Source organism: Oryctolagus cuniculus, chromosome 5, assembly GCF_051225735.1.
Source record: "Oryctolagus cuniculus isolate XC-2025 breed Fujian yellow rabbit chromosome 5, ASM5122573v1, whole genome shotgun sequence".
In the NCBI taxonomy this organism is placed as follows: domain Eukaryota; kingdom Metazoa; phylum Chordata; class Mammalia; order Lagomorpha; family Leporidae; genus Oryctolagus; species Oryctolagus cuniculus.
In genome coordinates, this window is record NC_142871.1 from 139,443,988 (window position 1) to 139,452,735 (window position 8,748).

An 8,748-nucleotide genomic window follows, 5' to 3' on the forward strand; every position below is an offset into this window, starting at 1 on the left:
CCTCTCTCTGTAACTCTGTCTTTCAAATAAATAAAATAAATCTTTAAAGAAAAAAAAAAGGAAAGCTCCATGTCATACGGGTAAGTCCGCGCTATGGTTCAAACAGAACCAACATCGAAGGGAAAACAAAAACAAAAAGCAAAGCCGTAGCTCAGGAGAGAGCATTGAAGTTGCCGGGAGGCTGGGAGCGGGGAGGGTAGAGAGGACGTCTCTATTAGGGGCTGGCGCCCCCGGGTGGGTCCCTACATCTTGCAAAGACCCCCCACCTTCAGCAGTGCCCAGTGAGGCTATTTTGGGGACAAACGGATGATCTCCGGGGACTCCAGAGATGGTCACCCTTCCTTGCTGACTATGTACGTGTTGCCTTTGTCTTTGAACTTCCGACAATGCCTTTGTTTTGACTCCAAGTGCAGGATGGGAAACTATTTCTGAAGCAGGAGACCAGGGCCTGGCCTGTGAGCCCTGGCTCAGCCTGGTGACTTCTCCCACAGGAGCAAAAGCCACCGGGAGCCAGCAAGACCCAGGCCTGCAGGAACACTCGCTGTCCCTGTCAGCCAGGGATTAGGTGCTCCTGCTTGCCTGGCAAGGGGTCTGGCTTTTCCTGGGTCTTAACATTTAAAATTTGGATCTTCCTTGGTGTTGACTTCCCAGTAGTTACTGTGTATTTGTTACATTCAGCTTGCTGCAGTGAGCCTCCTGGGAAGGCAGCTAAGTAAACAGTGAGTGGCTGTGTGTAGCAGACCCAGAAGAAACTCTAGGCTCCTGGCTTCGGAAAGGACCACTTGGGGAGGGAACCAGTGGATGGAAGACCTTCCTCTCTCTCTCCCTCTGCCTCTGCCTCAGAAACTCTGCCTTTCAAACAAATTTTTAAAAATCTTTAAAAAAATAATAAAATTGGGGGTGGCATTGTGGCATAGCAGGTAAAGCCACCATGTGCAGTGCCAGTATCCCATATGGACACTGGTTTGCGTCCCGGCTGCTCCACTTCTGATCCAACTTTCTGCTATGGCCTTGGAAAGCAATAGAAGATGGCCCAAGTCCTTGAGCCCCTGCACTCATGTGAGAGACCCGGAAGAAGCCCTGGTTCCTGGCTTTGGATTGGCTCAGCTCCAGCCATTGTGGCCATCTGGGGAGTGAACCATCGGATGGAAGACGTGTCTCTCTCTCTCTCTGCCTCTCTATAACTCTGCCCTTCAAATAAATAAATAAGCCTTCAAAAAAAATTGTTCGTGCTGGGGAAGTAAGTGCTTGGCTCCGCAGCTGAAGTCCCACTCTCCCGGTCACACCCGTACCCCTGGCCTTGGCTCCTCCGCTTCTGACCAGCTGCCTGCCGAGGCACATCCTGGGAGGCAGCAGATGACAACTGCAGTACTTGGTCCCTGTTACCTATGGGAGAACCTGATGGAGTTCCTAGCTCCCTCTTCCGCCCCTCCCCAGCTCAGTCTCAGGCATTTGGGGAGTGAACAGTGAGTAGGAGGCGAGTCTGCAACACCATTGAAAGCTGCTCATTGATGGTGTTAAGGCTTTCAAAATCAAGGTTTGAAATCGCTCGCCGAGCATGACTAGCTCTGTAGTGCGGCACGGAAGCGCACGTGGAAAAACCAACTGCGGGGCCTCCGGGCAGCAGCGGAGCACAGCTCCAGGGGCGCCGCAGCGAGCTGTGGGATCTGCCGGTCACTGTCACTGTCAGCCATCATCTTTCCAGGGAGGCGACTGGGGGTCTCCATCCTTCTGCTTCTCTGCATTTTATCCTCTCTGTGCCTGGGCAGCCTCGACTTCCTTCCTTCCTTCCTTCCTTCCTTCCTTCCTTCCTTCCTCTTTTTAAAGATTTTTTTAAAATTTATTTGAAAGGCAGAGAGACAGAGAGAAAGGAGAGACAGAGGCAGAGACAGATAGAAGGAAAGGTCTTCCATCCGCGGATTGACTCTCCAAATGGCCACAATGGCCGGAGCTGGGCCGATCCAAAGCCAGGAGCTTCTTCCAGGTCTCCTACACGGGTGAGGGGCCCAAGGATTTGGGCCATCTTCTACTGCTTTCCCAGGCCGTAGCAGAGAGCTGGATCAGAAGAGCAGCTGGGACTCGAACCGGTGCCCATGAGGGATGCCAGCACAGCAAGCAGCAGTGTTACCCGCTAAGCCACAGCGCCTGCCCTAGGCTTTGCTTTCTAATCGGGTAAAATTTCAATTATGAAGTTGTAAATATGAAGTTACATTTTCTGGAAAACAGGCTCACATCTCCTCTCCCAGCTGTGCAGGGCAGAGGTGCCTGTTGGTGGCTCCCTCCGCAGGAAGACGAGGGCACCGCCTCCATCAAGCGGAGTGACAGGCGCCAGCCAGGCAGTGTGCCAGCAGCCAGCAAGGAGGACACCATCAGCCCGCACGCTACCGGCTGTCACACGACGCTGATGCCCGCACACTGGACGGAGCAGGGCGAGCCCACTCCCTTCCTCAGTCTGAGAGTCTGAGTGGCGGAGGTTCTGAGCGCCTGGCCTGGCTTCTCCGAAGACGCTGGCCTTGTACTGAAGGATGCTCAGCCTGCTGCGGAGCCCACCTGGGCCTGAGGCCGCGGCCCACCCTGGGAGGAGCACCCCGGTCAGCACCCCGGGACGCCGACACACCGTCCAGCTCCTGCTCACAGCCACGGCCGGGTAATCCTGGAGCCATCAGTAGCTTTTCTCCCGAAGCCCTGCCCCTGCACACACCCTGCCTTCCATTGCTCGTGAGCAAGCTCCTCTTTGCAAATGGAAACAGGACGTCGCTAGCCCTAAAGCCAGCCCCGCAGTCCCGACGGACGCCCCACGTGGATAATTCCTGCCTCCCACTGACGTTAGCTTGGGGGCTGCTCCTGAGCAGGTGAATCCCATGCACGGAGCGCTCTTGGGGTTTGGGCCTGGTGACCCAGAAGGCGGCCCTGAAACCCAGCGCTTCACCACGTGGGCATGGAAGGGCAGGGGCCGGAAGCTTCCCCAAGGGACGCCAGGGGGCCCTGAGTCCCAGCAAAGGGGGGTGCAAAATCTCTCCAACCCCTTGTGGCTTCAGCTTCTTTCTCCTTCCCTGTCTGCTAGGTCATCCCGGGCAATCCTTTCATTTGGTGAACATGAGTCAAACACCTACCTATAGGGGGAGCTGGGGCTGAGATAAGAGGAACCAAGAGTTTAAAAAAAAAAAAAAAAGCTTTCCTTATTTATTTGGAAGTCAGAGTTACCCTAAAAGAGAGGTCTTCCATCCACTGGTTCATTCCCCAAATGACCACAATGGCCAAGACTGGAGCTAGGAGCTTCCTCCAGGTCTCCCAAATACTTGGACCATCTTCTATTGCTTTCCCAGGCTCATTAGCAGGGAGCTGGACCAGAAGTGGAGCAGCCGGGTCTGGAACCACTGTCCATATGGGATGCCAGCATCTCAGACAGTGGCTTTACCCACTACACCACAGCACTGGCCCCCAAACCAAACCTTTTATGCTCAAGGTTGATCAGTCCTGCTCAGGGCGAGCTCAATAAGGAAATTAAAACACAAGGGGCCAGCGCAATATACACACTAATTTGTGGATACATATGTTGCCTATCAGCTCAGAACAAGGAGTCACAGACATTTCCTAAAAGAGGCAATGTTTGAGGTTGGAGCCCACAAGGCACCCAGGGTAAGAGGACCTTTCTCAGACTCCAGGACATGGAGTCTGTCCCAGGGCCAGAATTCAGACCAAGAAGTCAATTTCTTACCGGTGAGAAAATGCATCTCAGCTCTGACTAATCAGAAACCACAGCAGCTCATTGTTGAGGTTTGAGAGAGTGAGAAGCTGGATTTGGAAAGCGAAATCGACTGGAGGGCTTGTTAAAATGCAGAGTTCCAGGGCGGTGTTGCGGGGCAGCCGGTAAAGCTGCCACTTGTGACGCTGGCATCCCATGGCCCAGCTCTGGAGCCCCGGCTGCTCCGCCTCCACCCCAGCTCCCTGCTGATGCACCAGGGAAATCCACAGAAGATGGCCCAAGTGCTTGGGGCCCTGCCACCTACGTGGGAGAGCATGATGAAGGTCTGGGCTCCAGGCTTCAGCACAAACCATCCAGGGCTGGTGTGGCTACTTGGGGGTTGAATTACGAGATGGAAGTTCTGTGTCTCCCTCTCTCATGTCATTCAGCCTTTCAAATAAATCATTTTTTAGGGGCTGGTGCTGTGACATAGCTGGTAAAGCCACTGCCTGAAGTGCCAGCATCCCATATGGGTGCCAGTTCAAGTCCAGCTGCTCCACTTCTGCACTTCCAATTCTACTCTCTGCTATGGCCTGGGAAAGCAGTAGAAGATGGCCCAAGTCTGTGGGCCCAGCGCCCATGTGGGAGACCCGGAAGAAGCTCCTGGCTTTGGATTGGTGCAGCTTCAGCCATAACGGCCAATTGGAGAGTGAACCAACAAATGGAAAACCTCTCTCTCTCACTCTCCCTCCCTCTCTCTCTCCCTCCCTCCCTCCCTCCCTCTCCTCTCTGTGTGTAACTCAATAAATATATAAATCTTTAAAAAGAAGTAAATCATTTTTTAAAAATATGTATTTATTAGAAAGCCAGAGAGGCATAGAAAGAGAGAAAAAAAAGTCTTCCACCCACTGTTTCAATCCCCAGATGACCACAATGGCCAGAGCTGAGCCAATCCAAAGCCAGGAGCCAGGAGCTTCTCCGGGTCTCCCACACGGGTGCAGGGGCCCAAGGACTTGAGCCATCTCCTACTGCTTTCCCAGCCATAGCAGAGAGCTGAATGGGAAGTGGAGCAGCTGGGACCCAAACCAGTGTCCATATGGGATGGGATGCTGGCACTGTAGGTGGAGGCTTTACCCACTATGTCACAGTGCTGGCCCCTCAGATAAATCATTTCAAAAAATTCAGGGTTGCTGATTTGGCAAGTCTAGGTTGGGCCTGAAAAATGCATTTCTAACAGGTTCCCAGGTGACACCAATGCTGGTTGTCCTGGGACCACCCTTGGAAAACCAGTGCCCTAAGCCAATCTGTTTGGTTTCTAGTGTCAGAATCAGGCTGGGACAAAGGTGACCACACCCGGCCCCTCCTAGAGAGTTCTCCTCCCCAAGGCTCCGGAGGCCCCACGAATGCAGAACATCTAGGGACGGCCCGGGGTGTGGGGTCAGAGGGTGACCCAGAGGTGAGGTACACAGCTCCTGGGGCTCCTGCAGCTCTCGTAAACCTCCAGGCCTTGCTCTGCTGCCCCAGGCTGCCTGGGACTGTGGTTTGACCAGAAGGGATCTGAGCGTCCTTTATATCCAAACTTGGGTGACATGGCTTGACAGGTACAAAGTGACAGAGGGGCTGATCCTGAGGACAATGAAAAGTTGGCAACTGGAGCTTTCTAAATGTCAGCTCCTTGAGCCCACACAGCACTAGAGGGCGTGCTGAGCCTGCTGAAGCCACAGATGTCGCCTGGCCTCCTAGAATCTTGCAAGGTGGACTTTCCCACTTCCACCAAGATGTGCTCAAAATTTCCTTTGCCATGTAAATTGCACATATCAATAAATCATGCCTTTATTTTACTTTTTTTAAAAGATGGATTTATTTATTTATTTGAAAGGCAGTGTTACAGAGAGAGAGAATCTTCCATCAGCTGGTTCACTCTCCAACGGCCGTCAACGGCCAATGCTGGGCCAGACCCGGGCCAGACCCAAGCCAGGGGTCAGGAGCTTCACCTGCATCTCCCACATGGGTGCAGGGTCCCAAACACTTGGGCCATCCTCCAGTGCTTTCCCAGTCGCATTAGCAGGGAGCTGGATCAGAAGTGGAGCAGTGCCCAGAGGAGATGCTGGCAGTGGCTTTACCCACTATGCAACAGCCAGCCCCGGCTCCCTTACTTTTTTTTCTTTCTTTTTCTTTTTTTTTAAAGCAAAGTAACAGAGATCTTCTATCCACTGGTTCACTCTCCAAATGGCCTCAGTGTGTGTGGGTGTTTGTATGTGGGTGTAAATGGGGCTGTTCCAGGCCAAAGCCAAGGGCCCAGAGCTCCATCCGGGTCTCCCACGTGGGTGGCAGGGATAGGAGCACTAGACTATCCTCTGCTGCCTTCCTGGGTGCATTAGCAGGGAGCTGGATTAGAAGTGGAGCAGCTAGGACTTGAACTGGTGCTCCAACACGGGATGCTGGAGTCACAGCAGTGGCTTACCCCACTCACCACAGCGCCAGCCCCCACTTTACCTGTTAAACATAAAAACACACATGGAAACAAATCATACAGTTAAAAAGAAAATAGCATACTCACAATGGTAGCAAATATCCTTATTTATGGAGCAATATAATTTTTAAAAAATGTTGTTTTTCTTAATGAAGGTAAAACAATGATTTCCATCAGCCTTTCCTAGAGCTTTTTTTTTTTTTTTTTTTGGACAGGCAGAGTGGACAGTGAGAGAGAGAGAACAGAGAGAAAGGTCTTCCTTTACCGTTGGTTCACCCTCCAATGGCAGCCACAGCCGGCACACTGCAGCCAGCGCACTGCGCTGATCCGATAGCAGGAGCCAGGTACTTATCCTGGTCTCCCATGTGGTGCAGGGCCCAAGCACTTGGGCCATCCTCCACTGCACTCCCGGGCCACAGCAGAGAGCTGGCCTGGAAGAGGGGCAACCGGGACAGAATCCGGTGCCCCGACCAGGACTAGAACCCGGTGTGCCGGCGCCACAAGGCGGAGGATTAGCCTAGTGAGCCACGGTGCCGGCTCCTAGAGCTTTTTATTTTGAGTTTTTTGCGTGTTTTTATTGTGTCTCTCATGGAATTATTTTTTGTTTTGTGTTTTAATGGTTCAGAATTCAAAATTTCCTCTCTTCTTCCTATCCCATTCCTGATAGGCATCAATCACTGACATGTTTCCTGCTTATTCTTCCAAGGACACCTTTTTTTAAAAAAAAATTTTTTTTTTTTTTTTTTTTTTTTTTTTTGACAGGCAGAGTGGACAGTGAGAGAGAGAGACAGAGAGAAAGGTCTTCCTTTTGCCGTTGGTTCACCCTCCAATGGCCGCCGCTGCAGCCGGCGCACCGCGCTGATCCTGGCAGGAGCCAGGAGCCAGGTGCTTTTCCTGGTCTCCCATGGGGTGCAGGGCCCAAGCACCTGGGCCATCCTCCACTGCACTCCCTGGCCATAGCAGAGAGCTGGCCTGGAAGAGGGGCGACCGGGACAGAATCCGGCGCCCCGACCGGGACTAGAACCCGGTGTGCCGGCGCCGCAAGGTGGAGGATTAGCCTATTGAGCCACGGCGCCGGCCTTTAAAAAAAAATTTAAAAAAGATTTATTTATGTTTTTGAGAGTCTGAGTTACACAGAGAGAGGAGAGGCAGAGAGAGAGAGAGAGAGAGAGAGAGAGAGGTCTTCCATCCACTGAGTCACTCCCTAGATGGCCACAACAACCGGAGCTGCGCCAATCCAAAGCCAGGAGACAGGAGCTTCTTCTGGGTCTCCCACACAAGTGCAGGGGCCCAAGGACTTGGGCCATCTTCTATTGCTTTCCTAGGCCATAGCAGAGAGCTGGATTGGAAGTGGAGCAGCTGGGTCTTGAACCGGTGCCCATATGGGATGCTGGTGCTTCAGGCCAGAGTGTTAACCCACTGTGCCACAGCACCGGCCCCCCAAAGACACCTTATGCACAGGCAGGCAAGCAGAAAAGTCCAGGTGTACGTTCTTTCTTTCCCCCTTTCGCAGGTGCCTTCCTACACCTTGCTTTTCCCTTTAAGATTGTTTCACACAGACCATCCCAGGGAGCAACATCAAGAGCTTCCTACAGGAGCCAGTGCTGTGGTGTAGTGAGTTAAGTGTGTGGGTGTCAGTTGGAGTCCCGGCTGCTCCACTTCCAATGCAGCTCCCTGCTAATTCGCCTGGGAAAGCAGCAGGAGTGGCCCAAGTGCTTGGACCCCTGTACCCATGTGGGATACCTGGAACAGGCTCCTGGCTCCTGGCTTCCTGAATGAATTAATGATCCGATGGAAGACCTCTCTCTCTGTCTGTAACTCTGCCTCTCAAATACATAAATAAATCTTTAAAGAGACAGCTTCCTAAATCTCCCTTTCCTTTTGAATTTTCATGATACCCCACTGTATACATATGCAACGCTTGTCCATCAGTTCCCCATTAACAGACATTTCTCTTGGTTGCTTTTACAAACAATGCCACAACATACAATTTTGAATATAGTCACCTCACAGGTGTTGCAGGTGTGCAGGGACATTTTTGGACACATCCCTTGAAATCAGTGCTGCCCGTATGCATTTTTAATTTGAACAGAAATTGCCAAATTCCCCTTCCCGAAAACCCTACTAGTTTTCAACCCCCTCTGTAAGTTGAGAGAGAACCTGTTTTGGTAAAGTTGTTTCTGCAGCCATGGGAATTGCTGGGAGCCGTCGATACGGCAATGACATTTAAATCCTGGGAGTGGATGAGAGAAGAGTGAGGAGACAGGCAGAGCAGGCAGAGGTCGCCAGCATCCCAGTTTGCAACCTCAAGAGCCAGCAGCAGAGACCAAGAGGCAGCCTGTGTGGTAGGAAGAAGACTGGACATGTAGAAAGTTGGGGGATTATTAACGGCAGGAAGTGGGCAGCGACCCTGTCACCACTTCAGAGAACCACTGGCAGCATGCGGAAAAATACCATAAGCCCACTCTCACTGCACGTGCCAGGAACTCACAGGGAAACACAGAAAGCAGTCCCCGGATGCTCGCTGCAGCAATGTCTGAACAGGAAGAACCTGAAGATCAGTGAAGAGGGAAGAGAGAAATTGCAGCGT